We start from the raw sequence: 20,475 nt of genomic DNA on the forward strand, positions 1-20,475 counted from the left end.
CCTGGATTCAGATTGTACTCCTGATACATCCTACAACTACTTTATAATTCATTTTCCTTTGTTTATGTTTGATCCCTCTGCAAGCGCAACCAATTTGTAGGGCTATTGCCAGGGGTGGCATCTGTTTTATCTCTGCATCATCAGAAGTGCAGTCATAAGTTTTATTACATGCCCACGAACTTACTTTTTCTGCCCTCGTTCTGCTACTGGTGGCAGTGTATTACAGCGACCTGATGAGGTCTTCAGGTGAGAGAAGTGGACGAGAATCTTAGTTCATGATCAGAAGGCTGGATTTATTGATATATGATATATAATACATTATAACTATACTAAAAGGAATAAAGAGAGAAGTTGCAGAGGCTGCTAAGCTAAGAATAGAATAGAAAAGAAATGAATAACAAAGTTCTGTGTCCAGGGAATCTGTCCTCGAGCTTGCTCCTGTGATTGGCCCTTAATTGTAAACACAGAACATGAGCCAATCACAGGGGCACCTGCTACATTTCACAGCAGCTGATAACAATTGTTTACATTCTTCTTCTGGGGCCTCAGCTTCCCAGAAGATGAACAAATCCCAAAGAAAGGATTTCTATGAAAAAATGTCTGTGACATCTCACCTTTCTAAATCGTATAAATTAAAAAGAAAAATGCTGATGTGAAATGAACAGGAAATTTCTTCACCTGTAAAATATACAATACTAACAAATCACTAAAACAATCCTACAATCTAAGAAAATGCAAAAAACAATGCAAAGAGAATTCAAGTCCAAGCAGCTGAGTTTCAGGAACAGTCCATGAGCTGAAGTTGGTTCTTTTGGACATGTCTGAGAATCCTTTTGGTCCTGAAAGAGACTTGCTGCAAAAGAGTCCCATCAATAGTTATAAAAAAACATTGACAGTCATACAACAACTTCAAACAATTTCAAACAATTTGAACAATTTTTGGAATGTCCTTTTCTGGCCCTTCAATGCTTCAGTGCTTCAGAGCTGCTGCCCGCTATTTTCAATCCTTTTTATTTAATTTTAAATTTCTTTTTTTTTTTTTTTTTTTTTTTTTATTGAAAAGGAAAGGAGCAGCAGCCGAGCAGAGCAGTGCCAGAGAAGGAAAGGCCCTGGGGGCCCTGGCCCATGATGGACCAGGAACCCCAAAACTGGCCCACAAAAGGGGGGCCAGGACCAGTAGGAGAAACCACAACTCCCAGAAACGTCAGGAGGCCAAGTGATGGCCCTGGCCCAGAAACTTCCCGAGCCCAATGGCCCAGGCCAAACCCCTGACACAGGCTCTGCATTCCCACAGGCCTGTACCCTGCTGCCAGTACAATGGCAGCACGGGTGGTGACACGCTTCCTTTTCCCAAAACCACTGAGGCATGCCAGCAGCAGGGAAATAGAAGCCTTCCCCAGAAATCCCATCTAGGGTCTGGAGATGTTTGTTTCCCACAGCAAACCAGCTATGGTCTCCTCCATCTGTGCCCTCTTCCCCTGCAATGCAAATGCATTGGGTTTGTCTCTCATCCGCCCCATGGCTTCATCCCCACCTGGCTCGGGACCAAAGGCAGAGCTCTCGGGACGCACCTGCCCCCTGCCACTAGGGCGCAAGAGAGGCGGCAGAGATGGCAGCCTCCAGGGGGCAATCCCCGAAAAACCACCACCCAACCCGCCGAGAATGCTGATCTTGAAAGCAGGGAGACGCACTGCCCCTGCCCCCAGCTGTCGCGCACCCCCCGCTCCACGGAAGGGGAGACCAGCCGCCGGGGCTGTTGCTACAGAGGCAACCGGTCCGGGGTGGTCCAAGCTCGAACAAACAGCCGTTTCCAGGGCAGTCTCTGACGCCGACACGGAGGACAGAGTCTCCGACAGCAGCAGAACTGCTGGGGCAGCCCCGGGACAACCCAAAACACTCGGGGAGGGAATCACGCTGGGTCTAGGAGCAGCCGCGGGCTGCTCTGAGGGTCCTGCGGGTTCGTCGCCATCTTCAACACCATCCTGAACAGGGACTGTCTCAGCTTGAGGCGGTGAGGAGGCCAGTGGAAGCAGCGGGGGGGCCGAAGGGGCTGGAGAGAATCCCTCCTCCGCTGAGCCAGAAGCTGGAGACGCGTTGTCTTCGCCTAGCAACTCAGCAGGCACAGGAAGCGCTGTTTCTGCATTCTCAGACGCAGGCGGGGAAGCCGGTGAAGCCGCGGGCGAGACCGCCTGGAGAGGCGGAGACGGGATCGCCCAGAGAGGCGTCCGCGCCGGCGAGGCAGGTCTTGGAGGTGGACGCGGCGCTGGCAGGGGCGGGGGGGCCTCGGGGACCGGTGCCACCCCCGTCTCTGAACGGGGTGGGTTCCGAGAGACCAGCTGTGGCAGACCTGTCCACTCCCATCCCCCCTGCGGGGGAGAAGGGGGGGGAAAAGAGCAGTCCATCTGCGCACGCTGCGGAGAAAGAGTAAAAAAAACTTCTTCACACAGCGAAGTTTCCCCCCCCCTGCCGCGAAGCAGGGGGGGCTGGGAAGCCCCAACTCATCCCCCACCGTGTCTTCTCCCGCTGGGGATGGTGGAAACGGGGCCTGCCCATAGCAGTTAGAAATCCATGGAGAAACAGCTGCTCTCCGTTTCAAAACTGGGAAGAGCTTTCTAAACGCCGGGTAGACAGGAGGGAAAACGCATCCCTGACTCCAAACGAATCGGAAAATGGAATCCATACATTCCCACACGAAAACATCCAAAGCGTACAGGACATCAGTGAAGAACCCAAAAAGCATTGCCCATTGAAAGAACTCATAGAGATCTGTTTTTGACAAGAAAAATCCATCTTCTCTACACCATTTTTGCCAGAGGGCAATAAGTTTCTTCTCTGAAGGAGAAAAACAAACCATGTTCTCCAAGGGGTGTGTCCTCCATATAAACAGCCACAATTTTCTCAGGGCTGAACCCTCAGGGATAGAAAAGCCAACAGTACCTTTTGAAAGAGTCCAGCTTGCTCTGGCCAGCTCCACGGTTATGCTGCTCTTGTCTACCATCTTTCCTGAAGGTTTTCCAGAAGAAGGTTCACTTGTGGTCAGCCTTGGCTGTGAACTCTGTCCAAATCAGGATCTTCAGTTCTTCAGCTCCTGGCTTGAATGCACTTCTGTGGTCACTTTAAAGCAACCATCACATGCTACACATACAGGATTTTACCCAGTGCAGCAATTTTGCTCCTCTGGTCTTATCAAATTAATTTTTTCTCTGACATGAGGGGTCACCAAATATTACAGCGACCTGATGAGGTCTTCAGGTGAGAGAAGTGGATGAGAATCTTAGTTCATGATCAGAAGGCTGGATTTATTGATATATGATATATAATACATTATAACTATACTAAAAGGAATAAAGAGAGAAGTTGCAGAGGCTGCTAAGCTAAGAATAGAATAGAAAAGAAATGAATAACAAAGTTCTGTGTCCAGGGAATCTGTCCTCGAGCTTGCTCCTGTGATTGGCCCTTAATTGTAAACACGGAACATGAGCCAATCACAGGGGCACCTGCTACATTTCACAGCAGCTGATAACAATTGTTTACATTCTTCTTCTGGGGCCTCAGCTTCCCAGAAGATGAACAAATCCCAAAGAAAGGATTTCTAAGGAAAAATGTCTGCGACAGCAGTGTGCATTACTGCTGGATCTGTTTCATTCTCAGGGCCTTCCCACTTAATACACCAAGGGGTGTTTGCCATATATTGGAATCTTTGAAGAATACTCACAGACCATGCACTGTCCCAAGGCTCTCTCTGATCTTTCTGATCCTTGGCCTGACACTTCCATACCAGAGTGGTTTCTGTAACATTTTCTATAATCTTTTTATTGTGTGGTAAATAGCATTGCCATTGTGTGATGCCTCCCGACTGCCCCACAGGGGTTCCTAGTATGCCATCACTTAGAATACAGTCTTTCTGGCTCATAGGCCTCATCCCTGTTTCTATTTTCTCCCAAGTTTCCTTGACTACTTGCCTCGATTCGGGTACCTGTTTACATGCAATTGTTTTGTTCTTTTGTATTTCAGGTAGTTTTGATGTTATGATTCCCCAATTTACGGGGTCTCCTGCTGCCTTTGGTATTGGCAGACAGGCAGTTATTCTACTGGTGTGTCATGGTTTGAGCCTGGAACAGAGCCAGTGCCCCCATGAAAATGCCCTCACCCTGGTGTCAGCGGTGAGATGTGACCAGGAATAAGCAAAACAGGCTCCAGCTTAAACATAAAGAACACTTTATTACCTAAACTACAGGAAAATAGAAAAAAACTATAAGAAAAAGAAAAAAAAATTGAAAACCTTACAAAAAACCCTTTCCTCCTCCCCACCACCAGAATTTCCCAATCCGATACATTCTCCCAAATCGCCAACTGCCCAGCCTGGCACCACCCTTTAGTATACTCAAACTTCAGTCCATGAAGAGGAGAGGAGTCCTTCTTGTTCCATAGGCTTCCACTGGAAACACGCTGAAACCTCGTGTGCTTCCAATGTCACTCGGCACCGCCCGGAAAAAAGTCCTTTTGCCGCTTGTGATATCTTCCTTCCATGCTCAGTGCTCTCACCACTGTGCATGGCCAGAGCTGCTTCTAGGGCTGTCTTTTAAGGATACCTTGTCTCACTCCAAAAAGGCACAGTCTCTGCTTTGGGACATCTGTCTCCCCCGTATTTTTCCAACCCCCGGGGGCCGAGAGGTCCCCATAATGAACCCTCCTGGTTCTGAGCCACTGCTTCCCTCCAAGTGCAGTCTCTGTGTCACAGGAACAAACTGAGTCCATGGCCACACAGGAAAAGTTCAGCCAAAAGGCCACTCCAATCATCTCTCCCCACTCAGTCATCTCCACATTCTTCGGGCCAGGTCCTTGTCTCATCTCATCTCCTATCTCCCTTCTTATTCAGCTCCAAGGAGGATCAGCATTTTTGCAAGGCCCCAATCATGTAAGAAAGGGGTTAAAACTTCCAGTCTCTGTCTGTCCCAGGACGCCGATACTCCCACACGCGCTGCTGCTGCGGCCGGCAGGGCTGCACCCTTCCCCCCCACTTTCTCCTCCTGGGCCGGCTGCTATCACATTCAGACGCCGACTCTCCCTCTCTCTCCCTCCTGGGGGGGGGAATAGCTGCCCGATGTCTCTTGGGGCTGCTCCTCCACCCTTCCATCCTCGAGGGCCTTCTCACCCCCCATCTCTGTCCAGGCCCAGGCCTACCGAATGGCTGCCCCTCCCCCGCCCAGCAGCAGCGGCTGGACGGGGGAGGGAGATCTGACCTCTTCGCCTTGAAATCCCAAGAGGCCTCTCAGGGCTGAAGCTCTGCTTTTTAACCCCTGTGTATTCTCGGAGGTGTGTCCAAACCGCACTGGTCACACCAGGTGCCAATATCAAACTCCGAGCATCCATTTGTTTGACCACAGCCTCCCAGAATTCCCACTTCTTCCTGGTCAAACCACCACATGATGTTTTGCATTTTGGCAAAATCTTTGACTAATCCAATCATTACATTCTCAGCCCGAACTGCATTAGAAACCTTTATCACCTGTGTTTGTTTGTACCTCTCTCTTCATCCTAGAATGAAGAGTAGTTAGTTGATCTTTTTGCGTTCCACATCCCAAACACATTAATGACTGTTGTTATTATATTTCTAGAGTCCCATACTGTTGTTATTCATATTTCTAAAGTCCCATACCTCCTCGGTGTTTTCTTATGGCTGCAGATCTTCACAGCACAGACTCCTTCTTCTGCATGTTGTTCCTTCTTAGTCAGGGCTCCTTCAAGGCTCACCCTGACTGGCCAGCCCACCCCCTTTTATCCCAGTTATCTCTATTAGTCACAGCTGCAGTCCAATTAAGAACATCATAGCTGTGGCCCTATTAGAACAACCAGGACTTATCAGGGCAAGGCCCCCTATACAATACATATATTTCACTGTGACTCAAAGGCCACCTTTATTTCCCCCTTTTCTTTTAATGACAGAAACATGTTTAAATAGGATTAACAATTATATTTTCTGGTTAGGATTGACATTACATATTTTACCCCTCAACTCAAAGGCCATGTTAAAATACATATATTTTACCATGACTCAAAGGCCATGTTCCACCACAGCTCTTTGCTCAAAGGCCATGTTCCTCACAGCTCCTGGCTGTCACAGCTCCTTGATTCAAAGGGTATGTTCCTCCACAGCTCTTGGCTGTCCTTTCTCTGGCAACTCTCAGGCTGCCTGTTCCTCCACAGCTTTTGGCTGTCTCATCCTTCTTATTAATCACATTGGGGTCACCGATTGTTGTTATTATATTTCTAGAGTCCCATACTGTTGTTATCAAATTTCTAAAGTCCCATACCTCCTCGGTGTTTTCTTATGGCTGCAGATCTTCACAGCACAGACTCCTTCTTCTGCATGTTGTTCCTTCTCCTTCAGGACTGCCTTCAATGCTCTCCCCAAGAGGCCAACCCACCCCCTTTTATCCCAGTTATCTTTACTAGCCACAGCTGCAGCCCACTGAAGGACATCGCAGCTGCAGCCCATCAACAGCAACCGGGACTTATCGGGGCAAGGCCATCTATACAATATCTATATTTCACTGTGACTCAAAGGCCACCTAAATTTCCCCCTTTTCTTCTAATTACAGAGACGTATTTACATATTCTACAATACATATCTTTTACTGTGACTCAAAGGCCCCCTATATTTCCCCAACACAATACATATATTTTACTTATGACTCAAAGGCCATGTACAACACACATATTTCACCACGACTCAAAGGCCATGTACAACACACAGCTCCTTGCTCAAAGGCCATATTCTTCCACAGCTCCTGGCTGTCACAGCTGCTTGATTCAAAGGCCATGTTCCTCCACAGCTCTTGGCTGTCTTATCTCTGTCATCACGTCGGGCTCACCAATTGTTGTTATTATATTTCTAGAGTCCCATACTGTTGTTATCATATTTCTAAAGTCCCATACCTCCTCAGTGTTTTCTTATGGCTGCAGATCTTCACAGCACAGACTCCTTCTTCTGCATGTTGTTCCTTCTTAATCAGGGCTCCTTCAAAACTCACCCTGACTGGCCAGCCCACCCCCTTTTATCCCAGTTATCTCTATTAGTCACAGCTGCAGCCCAATTAAGAACATCACAGCTGCGGCCCAATTAGAACAACCAGGACTTATCAGGGCAAGGCCCCCTATACAATACATATATTTCACTGTGACTCAAAGGCCACCTATAAATGACCGTAACGTTAGCACAATTACTGATAGCATTCTCAAAGCAATTAAACACGTCTTATCTGCAGCCTTGTTGGTTCCACAGTTTACACAGTCCATGATACAGGATGGACTTTCTTCACTCAGGTATAGTGAATCCAGGGGTCCACACCGGCTACTTTGACTGCTGTAAAGGTGGTCAGTAGTACCTGATGGGGTCCACTCCACTTTTCTTTCAGCAGTTCTTCGTTCCAGTTCTTGATGTACACCTCGTCTCCTGGATGTATGTTATGAACTGGGTTCTCGAGAGTCATTGGTCTATTCCACACGAGGATGCTCCGGAGCCGAGCTAGAGTTTTCCCAAGAGACAGAACATAATTATACACTTCCTGTTTCCTGTGATGTGCACATTAGGGTCAGGCTCAGGAGATTCATATGGTTTCCCATACAATATCTCATAAGGACTGACTGACATCCCACTCCTAGGCTTTATCCAAATCCTCAACAGTGCTATTTGCAAAGCCTGGGCCCACTGAAATTTGGCTTCTTGGCATATTTTACTGATTTGCCTTTTTAGTGTCTGATTCATCATCTCTACCCGTCCACTTGACTGGGGTCTCCACAGTGTGTGGAGGTCCCAAGTTATCCCCAAAAATCTACTTACCTCTCTTACTACTGTAGCTATGAAATGGGGTCCCCTATCTGATGATACCCCTAGGGGTACCCTGAATCTGGGAATAATCTCCTGTAGTAACCACTTAACTGTTCCCTTTGCTTGATTTGTGCGTCAGGGAAGGGCTTCTGGCCACCCAGAGAATGTGTCAACCCCCACTAACAGGTATTTGTATCCTCGAGTTCTTGGCAATTCTACAAAATCTACCTGCCAAATGTCTCCTGGCTGTATTCCTATCCAAATTCTTCCTAGCTGTGCCTGTCGCCTAGCCACTGGGTTATTTTTCAAGCAGATATCATATTTTGACATTACTGATTTTGCCATTGTTAACATCCGTACTGAAATTAAACTCTGCTTTAGTCATTTTACCAATGCCTCTGCTCCCCAGTAACATTTGTTATGTTTAATTTGTAGAACTTCTCTCATTATCAAGGGGGGTACCACTATTTGTCCTTGTGCAGTTACATACTATCCCTCTGAATTCCTTTGTGCATTTAGCAAACGTGCCAGTCTCTCATCTTCTACTGACTATTTTGGTTTTGGAGGCAAATTGAATTGGGATAAATTAAGCTTCAAAGGTATCAATGCCATTGTTGTTTGTACCTCTCGAGCAACCTGTCGGGCTGCCCAGTCTGCCTTTTGATTTCCCTCACAGATTTTGGAGTTTCCTGATTGGTGTGCTTTACAGTGTATAATTGCCACTTGTTCAGGTTTTTGTACTGCTTTTATCAATTGCAGGACTGCATCCTGATGTTTAATGTGCGTACCTCGAGAAGATAATTATCCTCTTTCTTTCCACAGTGCTCCATGTACATGCATCACCCCAAAAGCATATTTTGAGTCAGTCCATATATTTACCTTCTTCCCTTCACTTAATTTTAGTGCCCTGGTTAAAGCAACCATTTCTGCCTTCTGGGCAGATGTATTTGGTGGTAATGCCTTTGCCTCCACTACTGTATTGACTGTTGTTACCGCATATCCAGCATATCTGGTTCCGTTTTCCACGAAGCTGCTCCCATCTGTAAATAGCTCCCACTCTGGCTGCTCTAGTGGGACGTCTTTCAGGTCTTCTTTTGCTGAATAGGTGTACTCTATTACTTATGCACAGTCGTGCTCTAATGGGCTTTCTTCAGTTGTGGTACCTAGGAACAAAGCTGTATTCAAAAGGTTAGTTGTTTTTAATGTGACATCATCCTGCTCAGTCAGGACTACCTGGAATTTCATCATGCTGCTTGGGGATAGCCAATGGCCCCCTTTTTGTTCTAAGACAGTGGTTACCATGTGTGGTACCTAGACATCTATGTGCCTTCCCAAAGTAAGCTTCCTGGCTTCTTGTATCAGCATCACAGTGGCTGCAACTGCGTGCAGACATGGGGGCCACCCGGCACTTATGTTGTCAAGTTGTTTGGAAAAGTAGTCCACCGGTCTTTTCCAGCTTCCCAGATGTTGGGTCAGGACTCCTAGTGCTAGGCGCAGCCTTTCATGTACAAACAACTGAAAATCTTTAGACAGATCAGGTAACCCTAATGCTGGAGCAGTTGTCAGTGCTTCCTTTAATTTTAGGAAGGCTTCTATCTGTGGCTTGCCCCAGGTGAATGGCTGCGTCTTCTGAGCTTCATACAGGGGTTTAGCAATCAGTCCATAGTCCATGATCCACAGGCGACACCATCCTGCCATCCCAAGGAAAACTCGCAGCCCATGTAAATTCTGGGGCTCTGGAATAGCACAAATAGCTTGGATACAGTTAGTACTTAGTTTTTGTTGCCCTTGTGAAATTTCACATCCCAGGTAAATCACAGTCTGTTGGGCAATTTGTGCCTTTCCTCTGGATACTTTATAACCTCCCATTCCCAGTGAATTTAAAATCTCAATGGTTACCTTTACACAGGTTGCTTTTTCTTCTGTAGCTGTTAGTATATCATCAACACACTGCAACAACAGGTATTGGTGTCTTGGTACTTGCCCATTTTCAGTCCAAATCGCCAGCTCCTTTGTCAGTTGGTTCCTGAATAGGGTCGGCGAGTTCTTGTACCTTGTGGAAATCATGTCCAGGTGAGCTGGGTCTTTCTTTCGTTCCCTGGGTTTTCCCACTCAAAGGCAAACAGTTTCCTACTTTCTTTGTCAAGGGGGATACAGAAAAAGGCATCTTTCAAATCAATTACAGTAAACCACTTATCTATCTCTTTTATGAATGTTAGCAATGTGTAGGGATTTGTTACCACTGGATAAATATCCTTTGTTATTTTATTTATTACTCTCAAATCCTGCACTAATCTATATTCACCATTTGGCTTCTTTACTGGAAATATTGGTGTATTAAATTCTGATTCACATTCTTCTAAAAGTCAGTATTTAAAGAATTTCTCAATAATCTTTACTATTCCTTGCCGTGCTTCTGGTTTTATGGGATATTGTTTGACTTGTACAGCCCTCACCCCTTCTTTTAACTCTATATGCACTGGTTGTGCCAATTTAGATTTTCCTGGTATATCTGTCTCCCATACAGAGGGAATCACTGCATCTTCTACCTCCCTAGGGATAGAGGGAGTGGGTTTCTCTTTGATCATTAATATCTGTCCCATCTTTGATTCAGGTATTTTCATTATAAGCTCTCCATTTTCAAAGGTTATTACCGCATCAAGTTTTGCTAGCACATCTCTCCCTAAAAGTGAAATTGGACACTCAGGTCCGTATAGGAATTCGTGTGTTAAAACCTTGTTCCCAAAACACAAATCTAGGGGTTGCAAGAATGGCCATTTTTCCTCTTTCCCTGTAGCCCCGACTATTGTTGTTTCCTTGTCCCCAATTTGTCCTTGCAAATCATTCAATACAGAGTAAGTAGCTCCTGTATCTATTATAAATCTGACCTCCTTATGCCCTAACTGTATATTTAAAACAGGCTCTTGAACCTGTTTTACTGGTTCTATGTCTAGTCAGCTGGTATACTCCCCCAAAGCCATCTCCTTGGTAACCTGCTGGAACTGATTGCCCTGGCGGAACAAGTCTGGAGAATCTCACTTCCAATGCCCCTCCTGCTTGCAATATGCACATTGATTTAGGCTTAACCCTTGCGTAACTGGTCTCCTTCCTTGGCTATTCCTGTTACGTCCCCTGAAATTTGGGTTCTCTTTTCCTTGCATTGCTGCCAAAAGATTCTGCTGCTGCCTTTTACTATCTTCTCTTTTGCGATTGTTATATACCTTCCAGGCTACCTCACGTAGCTTATCCAAATTCCTTAATTCCTCTCCTTCTAATTTTTGAAATTTTTTTCTAATGTCGTCTTGTGACTGACACAAGAATATGAGAGCGAGCTGAACTTTGCTTATTCTGTGTCCATTTGGAGATCTGTATATTTTCTTGCTACCTCCTTAAGCCTCTCCAAAAACGCAGTGGGATATTCTTTCTTTTCCTCCCGAACCTCATATAGTATAGACCAATTTATAGTTTTGGGCACAGCATTCTGAACTCCTATTTGGATCCAGTCCTGATATTTCTGCAGTTTCCTCATATCACAAAATAAATTAGGGTCCTGTCGGAGAAAATGAAGGCCTTTTTCTGGGATGAGCCATTTGTCGGTGAGGGGAGACTCAGACACTCAATATGAGTGATAAGCAAATTCCGTTTATTGAAGAGAGCATCAGACACTTATACAGCAAATAATAAGCTTATGAATATTCTGTAAGCTAAGCAATCTATTGGTTAAACTATGCCATGAACTCTTCCTCATTCCTTAGGGGTTACATCTCCCTTTTCTCATGTCTCTTTCACTGTTTCTTATTATATACAGCTAGGCCCCAAGGACATGCTATCTTGCAGGTACCGGACTTGGAATTAGCCACAGTTTTGTACTTTTCTATTCTCTAGCAGCAAAATTCCCAACAGGTCCCATTTTGGGTCCTCAATTGCGAAATTTTGATCTAAATTCCCTGTTACAAGCCTGTTTCTGATATCCTCTCTTGCCCTTTCTTTGGCTGCCTTAAGTACCATCTCTTTCTCAGTAGAATCCATCAAAGTATCTAATATTACTTGTATGTCATCCCAGTCAGGATTCTGAGTTTTTATAACCATTTTTACTATTTGTTCCATTTTATCAGGATTTTCTCTACAAGTTCCATCTGATTGTTTCCAAATAACTAAATCTGCGGGGGAAAAAGGCACTTTTACAAATACTGGCCCTTCCACTCCTTCACCTTGTCGCAAGGGGGCAATCACAGTCCATTTTGGTCTGCCTATATCTTTTCTATTCATCACTGGGGCAAGCTTTGACCGGCTCCGAGTTCTGTGGGCTATTGCGGTTGCTGATTCATTACTATTGCTATCTTTTTCACTTGCATTCCTCCCCTTCCTTTCTATGACAGTTAGGTTTTGCTCATCTTCCGAGGAAGAGGAATCAGGTGTCAATGGGAGAGGAGGATAAAGAGGAAAAGGTGTACTAGATGAGACAGGTTCAGGACTAGGTAGGGTAGGGGCAGGCAGTGGGATAGAGGCAGATGAAACAGGTGATATAGAGTTAGGTTCTCTTGGTCTTATTGGAGCTACCTGTAAATCAATATCTGTATAATTTTCCCTACTCAGGCTTTCTTTCAAGGCCAAGTGTTAACGACAATGTTTCTCACAAACCCCCCACTTATCACTTGCAGATATTTTAACCACCATTAATCCACATTCATCCTGCCATTCTGGCATTCCCCGTAAATAGAGAAACAAATCAACATACAGGACCTCATCCCATTTTCCTTCTTGTTTACAAGACGACATTACTGTGAAATAGTGTTATATTGCAGAGTCCCATATTTTGGCCATTTTTTGCCATTCTCCAAGACATATTCTGGCCACCATGTATTACAATAATCAATCAACTTAGCTTTATGTAATTCTTCCAAAAAATTACCCTGTTTCCAATGTGCTATTAAGCACCCCAAAGGAGAGGTTTGCGGAATAGAAGCATTGCTGCCCAAAATCCCTTTAAGTGTCTCCATTTCATATACACCACAAATTGCCAAACCCGCAACGCTTTCGTGACTGTCTTACAGACGGCGCCTAGCCAGTACCACCAGGAATTCCTTTAGCCCAGCCAAGCGTAGCTTTTGCTGCATCTTATTGGCAGGGACCCAAACCAAACTAAAAAGCACCTTACCTTTGTCCTGGGGACGTTGTGAGCAGCAGAGGCGGGTCGCGGGCCAATGGAGCTTTGGCAGACCGATGTCACCCAGATTGCCGAGTTTGGCCGGATCAAGTATGTGCATGCCATGATGGACACGTTCTCCCCTGCAATGTGGGTTTGGCTCACACTGGGGAGAAGGCCCGTGATGTCCTCGCCCACTGGAGGCAGGCCTTTGCCGTTCTGGGCATACCTTCTGCTGTGAAAACTGACAATGGTCCTGCTTACGCATGGCAAAAGGTGCGGCAGTTCCTGCAGTTGTGGGATGTCTCTCCCAAGTTTGGTATCCCTCATTCTCCGACTGGTTAAGCTATTGTAGAACGCGCTCGTGGTACTCTGAAGCGGGTTCTTCAAAAAGGTTCTTCAAAAACGGGGAATGCAGGGTGAATCCCCACACAGTCGGTTGGCAAAAGCTTTGTGCACAATCAATAATCTCACTGTGCCGCAGAACTCAAATAATCCTGTCATTTTGAATCACCATCTCTCGTTGCAGGCTGTGGACGAGGCACATCAGCCTTGAGTGAAGGTTTGGGTGCAGAATTTAGTCACCAAACAGTGGGAAGGTCCCTATGACCTTATCGCTTCGGGGCACGGGTACGCTGGGTACCTTCAAAATGTGTTCGCCCCGACATGCAACTGCAGAGACAGAATCCTGCCGATGGGCAAGATGGGAACTGTGACCAAACTGAAAGGCATCAAGCGGGTGAATCATTGAGTGATGACTTGGATGCAGATGATGAGAGCGATCACTCCAATGACTCCTCCGCAAATGGACACTGAACATTGTTCATGTTTTCTTTTTCACATTGTTCATTTTCTTTTCTCTTTTTCTTTTTTAAACGGAAAAGGGTGAGATGTCACCCTGTTTCTTTAGGATTGTCTAAGCCTTCTGATGTTGACATTCTTGTAGTGAACTTTCTCACAAACTTTCTGTAAATAACTTATTGTTTTGCATTTCTTTGTGGAAGAGGAGAAAGTTGATGGACTGTTGGTTTGGCCAGTGTCATTGGAGAGGTGGGCCTGTCACCCTCCAATCCACTGTCACTTTTGGAAAACTACAAATGTTGGAGTCAGAAAATAAACTGCCCTTTTTTCTTCACCTTGAGAGCAGCGGTGTGTGTTTGTGTTCTTTCGTGTCCTATAGCAACACTATTTGGCAGAATCAGAAAAGGTAAACAAAACATCATTTCATAAGGTGGAACCCCTAAGTCTGATCTGGGCTGTGTTTTGATTCTCAACAAGGCTAGAGGTAGGCACTTGATCCATGACATTTGGGTTTAAATCATCAGTTTAGTCAGGCCCAAACCAAACTAAAAAGCACCTTACCTTTCTCCCAAGGACATTGTGAGCGGCAGAGGCGGGTCGCGGGCCGATGGGCTCCCTGGGAATCCCTCGGTGCCGGCTGGAGCGTAGTTGACTTGCGAAACTCGCTCAGGAGCACTCACAAAGGCCCCATCTAGGGTCACCAAAATGTTAGCGTTCAGAAACACATAATCCCGAATATGATTATGTCGGTGCTTTTATTAAGAGTTCTGGGAATCGGAGTATTACAACCCAAATCTGATTTGTGACCATACAGTCGAGATGAACATGTTTTTATATTCTATCATCATACAACTTTCATGTTAATTATTAAACTTATACTGTTTGATTGTATACATAGATTTCAGCTAAGCATAGCCCCCCTATGTCCTGGGTTGACTATATGATGCTGTTATCCCCAATCGTCTCATTCTGTTTATGTTGAATAATAATAAGTTTTGTACCTTTAAGAGTGTTACAGAGAGTGAAGAGAGAGAGAGAAGAAGCGCGCAGTTTGTTTTCAGACACTGCACTCACTCCTCCACATTCCTGCTCCTGACTGTGTTGTCTGCAGACAGACAGCGGGGCAGAGAGCTCTTCTTTTGCTTTTTAGTTAATGCTAGCTAGCTGAGGCAAAGAAGTTCCCTGGACTGTTTTTTTTCCCCTTTTCTTTGGACCTCTTGGAACTGCTCTGGACTGAACACCCAGGAGAGCACCGGCAGCTGCAGCTGTGGCCCATTGGGGCAGGCCTGGCCTGCGACAATTCCAGCACCGGAGGGACTGATCAGAAATTGAGTGCGATGCTGCTTGAACCCGGGGTTTTCTCAGTTTGTCATCTCTTTTAGAGTGGCAAGGGATCTCATTGTTTTGATACTGTTTTGGTCTTATTGTTTAATAAACAGGGTTTTTTCCACCTTTCCCCAAGGAGGTATTTTTTCCTCCCGGACCAGTTGGGGGGAGGGGCCAATTGGATCTGCTTTTCCCACCAGAGCTCCTTTGGGGGATTCTTCCCCAAATTTGCTCTAAACCTGGACAAATACATGAATTGGCGCCCAACGTGGGGCTTGAACCCACGACCCTGGGATTAAGAGTCCCATGCTCTACCGACTGAGCTAACCAGTCGATCAGCTTTTTCCGTGCGTTTCCCACTTCTAGTAATGGTAGCAACAGCCATTGGTTTAGATGCTGGCTTAGGCTCACTATCTGGTCTGGCTGCTGGCTTCGAGCCTGGGCTGTTGGCTACAGCTTGAGTGACTGGGATAGCTGATTTATCTCACTGCCCCCCTGCCTCTGTCTGCTGCCCGACAGTATCTAACAAAGTGCGATAAGCATAGGCCAGGGCCCAGCTTATTGTAATTAGCCTTTTCTCCTTGGAATCGTCATGGCACTTCTCTTTTAGGTATTTCCCCACCTCTGCTGCATTCTGAATTTGTTCCCGTGGAAAATCCCAGTCTACAGGACCAGGGTTTGGCCTATATTTTCCCATTCTCCACCCCACTTCAGGATTTTTCACGCCTGCTTCTGCTTCTGGATCAGGGGTCTCACCAGCTCCTCTGGATATCTCAGCCCTCATTCTAGAGAAGCTGCAGACCATATAGAGGAAGCTTATCAAATTAAATACCAGAAAGATGGTCTCTTAAACATTCAGGGGAAACTGAACATTCTCAAAAAGTGACATAACCGATCCAAAGGAGAAGACGGAAAGGGAAGGCTGGAAAGTCTCGTTCTTGGCTCCTCCTCTAACAGACTAAATGTAGTTAAAAATAAATTCCCAAAACGTACTACTGGAATTGGGATGCAGGGTAGGATGAAGAAACCACAAACCATACATCTCATAAACAGAGGCCAGTATCTTTTTGAACTCTTTATAAATCATTATCACCAATTCCAGCACCGGAGGGACTGATCAGAGACTGAGTGAGCTGCTGCTTGAACCCAGGGTTTTTTCTTAAATTTCCAACATAGTTTCTCATGATTCTTCTTATGATTATATAATAATTATATTTAATTACGAAACAATCATCACATCTAACAATTATATCATTTATCATACTGCTTACGCAGGTGCAGTTGATCTGGGAAAACACAAAGCCTAACATTTTCAGATTCTATCTTTTTCAGGGCCCCCCTATCACTCCATTGATATCTCTGTGCGGGCTCAGCTTCATTAATCGCTGGCACTGAGAAGGCAAACTTTGGTCTGTCATCGCGATGCAAAGGAATCGTAAAGAAACAATCCTTCAGATCCACAATAAGGACCGGCCAGTCTGTGGGAAGCATGGTAGGCGATGGCATGCCCGCCTGCAATGTTCCCATGCTCTCCATCACGGCATTGACCTTCCGGAGGTCTTGCAACAACCTCCATTTCCCAGATTTCTTTTTGATGCAGAAGACAGGAGTGTTCCAGGGACTGGTAGAAGGCTCCAGATGACCCTGGTCCAACTGCTCCTGCACCAGATTCCGAAGTGCGACCAATTTATCTTGAGGGAGGGGCCACTGCTTCTCCCAGACAGGTTTGTTGACCAGTCACCGTATAGGAGGCGTAGGACACTCTGTGCCCTTCACTGCAGTGGCCCCCATAAAAAATCCGTCCCGATGCTCACCCCCCAGGCAGACACAACATCCCTTCCCCAGAGGTTGGCAGGAGTAGAAGTAACATGAGGCCTAACCCAGGTCGCCTGTCCCTCCGGGTTCACGACCAGCACAGGCCGCTGGCTCACGTAGCATTGCACCGTCCCTCCCAGGCCCGCAACAGACGTCCCCACCGGATCCAAGGGCCACTCCGGGGGCCAGGCGGCAAGGGAGAGAACTGTGATGTCAGCACTGCTGTCAAGAAGCCTGCGGAGGTGGATTTCCAACAGTGTCGCACCAGAAACGGACAGGGTACACAGCATCTCGGGACGGGCCTTGGTCAGGACAGCAGTCCAGTGAACTTGAGGTGGCCCAGTGGATCCAAAGCCACCAGTTCCACGCGACTGGTCAGCTGTCCTGTGAACAGAGGACCTAAAAGGCACAAGTTGAGCGAGTCGCGTCCCTTTCGGGATCGTGATGGGGGAGTGGGTGTGGAGACCATGGCACAAATCTGCCCTGTGAAATCCGCATCAATGAGCCCCAGGTGCACAATGATGCCCTCAAGGGTGACACTAGACCTCCCCATAAGGAGAGCACTCATGCCCCCATCCAAGGCACCAAAGGCATCCAGGGGAACCTTGTGTATTTTACAAGATTCTAAGACAACTGTTGCTGCGCTGCAGACATGCACACCGGCTGATCCGCGGGTGCTGGCTGCAAGCCAGCAAAGGAGACCTCCATCGGTCCCGGGGTCTGGAGAGAAGCTTGTGTCTGGGCGTGCCCTCCTGCGCGCTCTGCTTGATGTTTCCCGAGCCCGGTAAATCCTGGCCATTAACACGAACAGTCGCCTTGCAAACATTTGACATGTGATTCGGCCTGCCACACCGGGCGCACAAGAACATGGGGAATTTGACCTTCTGCGCTTTCTTCCCCTGCTTCTTGCCAGCCTGTGCAGGCCCCTGCTGTGGCCGCCTGCCCTGCAGTGCTGCCCAAACTGGCTGCACAGCGGCAGCCACGGCAGCCAACTTCCGACCCGGGGGGACGATGTCCGCACAGGCCTCCGCCATCTGGGAGATAGCAGGAAAACCAGGCAGAGCCACTATGACCCTCCTACAAGCAGCACTGCAATTACACCTCACAAGGTTTGCAATCGTAACCCTCCTTGCCAGAGGATCAGGCACCTGCCTCTCCACAGACGCAGTCAGCCTTGCCGCAAATGCCATGAAAGGCTCATCATCCCCCTGGACAATGGTTGCAAACGGCTGCTTCGGAGCAGCCATTTCCAGGGTCTGAACAATCGCTGCCATGCCTAGCGTGTGGCACTGGTCAAGCACAAGAGAATTGAATCCAATCTGCCCCTGAACATTTTCATAAAGCCCTGTTCCCAACAGCACGTCAGCGACAACCCCACGCCTAGGGTCCTGCGGTGCCAGTGCAGCATTCTTCACCACCGCTTCGACCGCCAAACAAGCCCACCTGATCTCAAAAACATCTAACTGCACAGGGTCAAAAAGAGAGCGCGCCACACGATGGAGATCGCGAGGCGTCAGCATGTCCATAGAAATCCTCTGGAGCGTCTGCATAACCTCAGCAGCCCCCAAACCATGCTGAGCAACCGCTTAATGGACTTCCCTCTCCAGCTTATATGAAAGGGGTTCATGGGTGTTATGAGTAACACCCCTGAGCATAGGGAAATCCTGGGAATCCTCTGACAAAGCCACTGCACCTGCTGTGTCCCTGTTCTTGGGCCCCACAGGGACAAGAAGAGATGATTGACTGGGAGCCAGGTCAACATCACTCGCCCCTGCGACCCCTGCAGCACCAGCAGAGCCAGAGGAGCCCACTCCGTGACGTTGCAGGTGCCACAAGGAGACAGGCTGAGTTATCTCATCTGTCTTAGTTCTGGCTTTTCGCCAGAAACGCTCGGAGTTCCTCGGACGCAGGGTCACCTGGCACGAGGGAAGCGTCCACAAATTTGACGAGGAAGCGCCATGGCCCCGGGCACCCAGTGGACTCCCGCCAGCCGTGTCAGCATTCGCGCTAAAGGTAAATACTTCAGTGCCCTGTTGCGCCGCAGCCCCGGCAGGGGGGGCCTCTATACAGGTGCAGGTGCCGGCACGGCCCACGAATCCAGCGCTGGCCGGGACGAGACCGGCGGGGTCCCCCGGCCCCCGACACTGGAGAGGGGCAGAGCACCGAGAGAGGCGCAGCCTGCGGAGCCGCGTTACTGCGGGGCGGCACAAGGGAGCCCGGCACAACCCCTATGAGTGTCCGTCCTGAGCCGCAAGACTCCACAGCGGGCACCGCCCCCACCGAGCGGAGAGGGGCGGTCTGCCTGCCTACCGGAGCGGGGCCGGACAGAACACCGATCGACGCCATGCCCAGCAGGCTGCGCAGGCCCAGAGACGGGCGGAGTCGCCCCCCCTCCCGCTGAGGAGCCCGACTCGGAGGTGGGCGAACCTGCCCCCGCCGCGCTCAGGGGGAACGTCTTGGAAACACTGCAGTTCGGACAAAAAGTTGTCACCGAATCAGACTCAAGCCGAGGCGGAGGGTGACCCTCAAAGGCCAGAAAGGCACAAAGAGAGGGCAACACCTCCCCTGCCCCGCCGCCCGCGCGGGGCGGGGCGAGGACGGCCTGCCGATTCCACAGAGCCCCCAGAAGCCCACGGGGCTCCGCTCCCTGGACTCGGGACCAACTGGCCAGGAGCCCAATCCACCCCGGGGAACAATCGTCACCCCCCAGCACACCGTCCCGGGGCGGGGAGAGGGACTCCACATCGCACAAAAACTCAAACTCCCCCTCGTCCACGTCCGAGACAGAAGGGCTCCCCTGGTATCTCCGAGGGGTACAAGAACCAGACCCCTGCCAAAGCTACTCACAGTTTTTCCACTGCACCAGCTGCGATCCCACGTCTACAGTGCAATCATCAAAGAGGGCCTCCATGAGGCGGACCCCCACGAGAGACCACGCCTCCCTGGAGAACGCCTTCACAGGGTCCCAAAAGAACCCCTCTCGGGACCACAAACAAAAATCTCTCAAAATCGCCTTAGGAAACGGAAACCTGTTTCCACTCCAGGACCCCCCTCCAGAGGTCCAAAACGAGGGAATCCTCCTGGAAACCCACAGAGGTTGCCATCACCACAAGAAGAGCAGGCAAAGCACCAAAGAGAGGGGGACAATGCAGCCTCACCGGCAATCTGGACTCTGTGTCTCAGCCTAGGCTGCAATACACTTCGGCAGTCACCACATGTTGCTATAGGACACGAAAAAAACACAAGCTCACGTCGCTGTTCTCAAGGTGAAGAAAAAAGGGCAGTTTAATTTCTGACTCCAATATTTATAGTTTTCCAAAAGTGACAGCAGATTGGAGGGTGACAGTGCCACCTCTCCAATGACACTGGTCAAACCAACGGTCCATCGACTTTCTCCTCCTCCATAAAGGAATGCAAAACAATGAGTTATTTACAGAAAGTGCGTGAGAAAGTTCACTACAAGAATGTCAACATCAGAAGGCTTACAAAATCTTAAAAAAACAGGATGACAAAATAGTAGTGCCACTTATGGAAAAGGGGAGGACGGTGTCAAGAA

General features: G+C 48.0%; 1 long non-coding RNA gene and 1 other non-coding gene across 3 annotated transcripts; both read right to left on the reverse strand.

Annotated features, from left to right (window-relative positions):
- Positions 1-4,201: 4,201 nt before the first annotated feature.
- Positions 4,202-20,169, reverse strand: LOC141726914 (uncharacterized). 2 transcript variants are annotated; one of them, XR_012577858.1, is made up of 4 exons: positions 19,767-20,169; positions 14,340-14,469; positions 12,990-14,162; positions 4,202-7,528 (listed from the first exon to the last, which is right to left on the reverse strand). It is a non-coding gene; the product is annotated as an uncharacterized LOC141726914 (long non-coding RNA). The 2 variants fall into 2 exon arrangements; XR_012577857.1 differs by having other exon boundaries at positions 12,990-14,469.
- On the reverse strand, positions 15,365-15,437 carry TRNAK-CUU (transfer RNA lysine (anticodon CUU)). Its single transcript has one exon. It is a non-coding gene; the product is annotated as a tRNA-Lys (tRNA).
- Positions 20,170-20,475: the final 306 nt, after the last annotated feature.

The sequence above is a fragment of the Zonotrichia albicollis genome, chromosome W (genome assembly GCF_047830755.1).
Source record: "Zonotrichia albicollis isolate bZonAlb1 chromosome W, bZonAlb1.hap1, whole genome shotgun sequence".
In the NCBI taxonomy this organism is placed as follows: domain Eukaryota; kingdom Metazoa; phylum Chordata; class Aves; order Passeriformes; family Passerellidae; genus Zonotrichia; species Zonotrichia albicollis.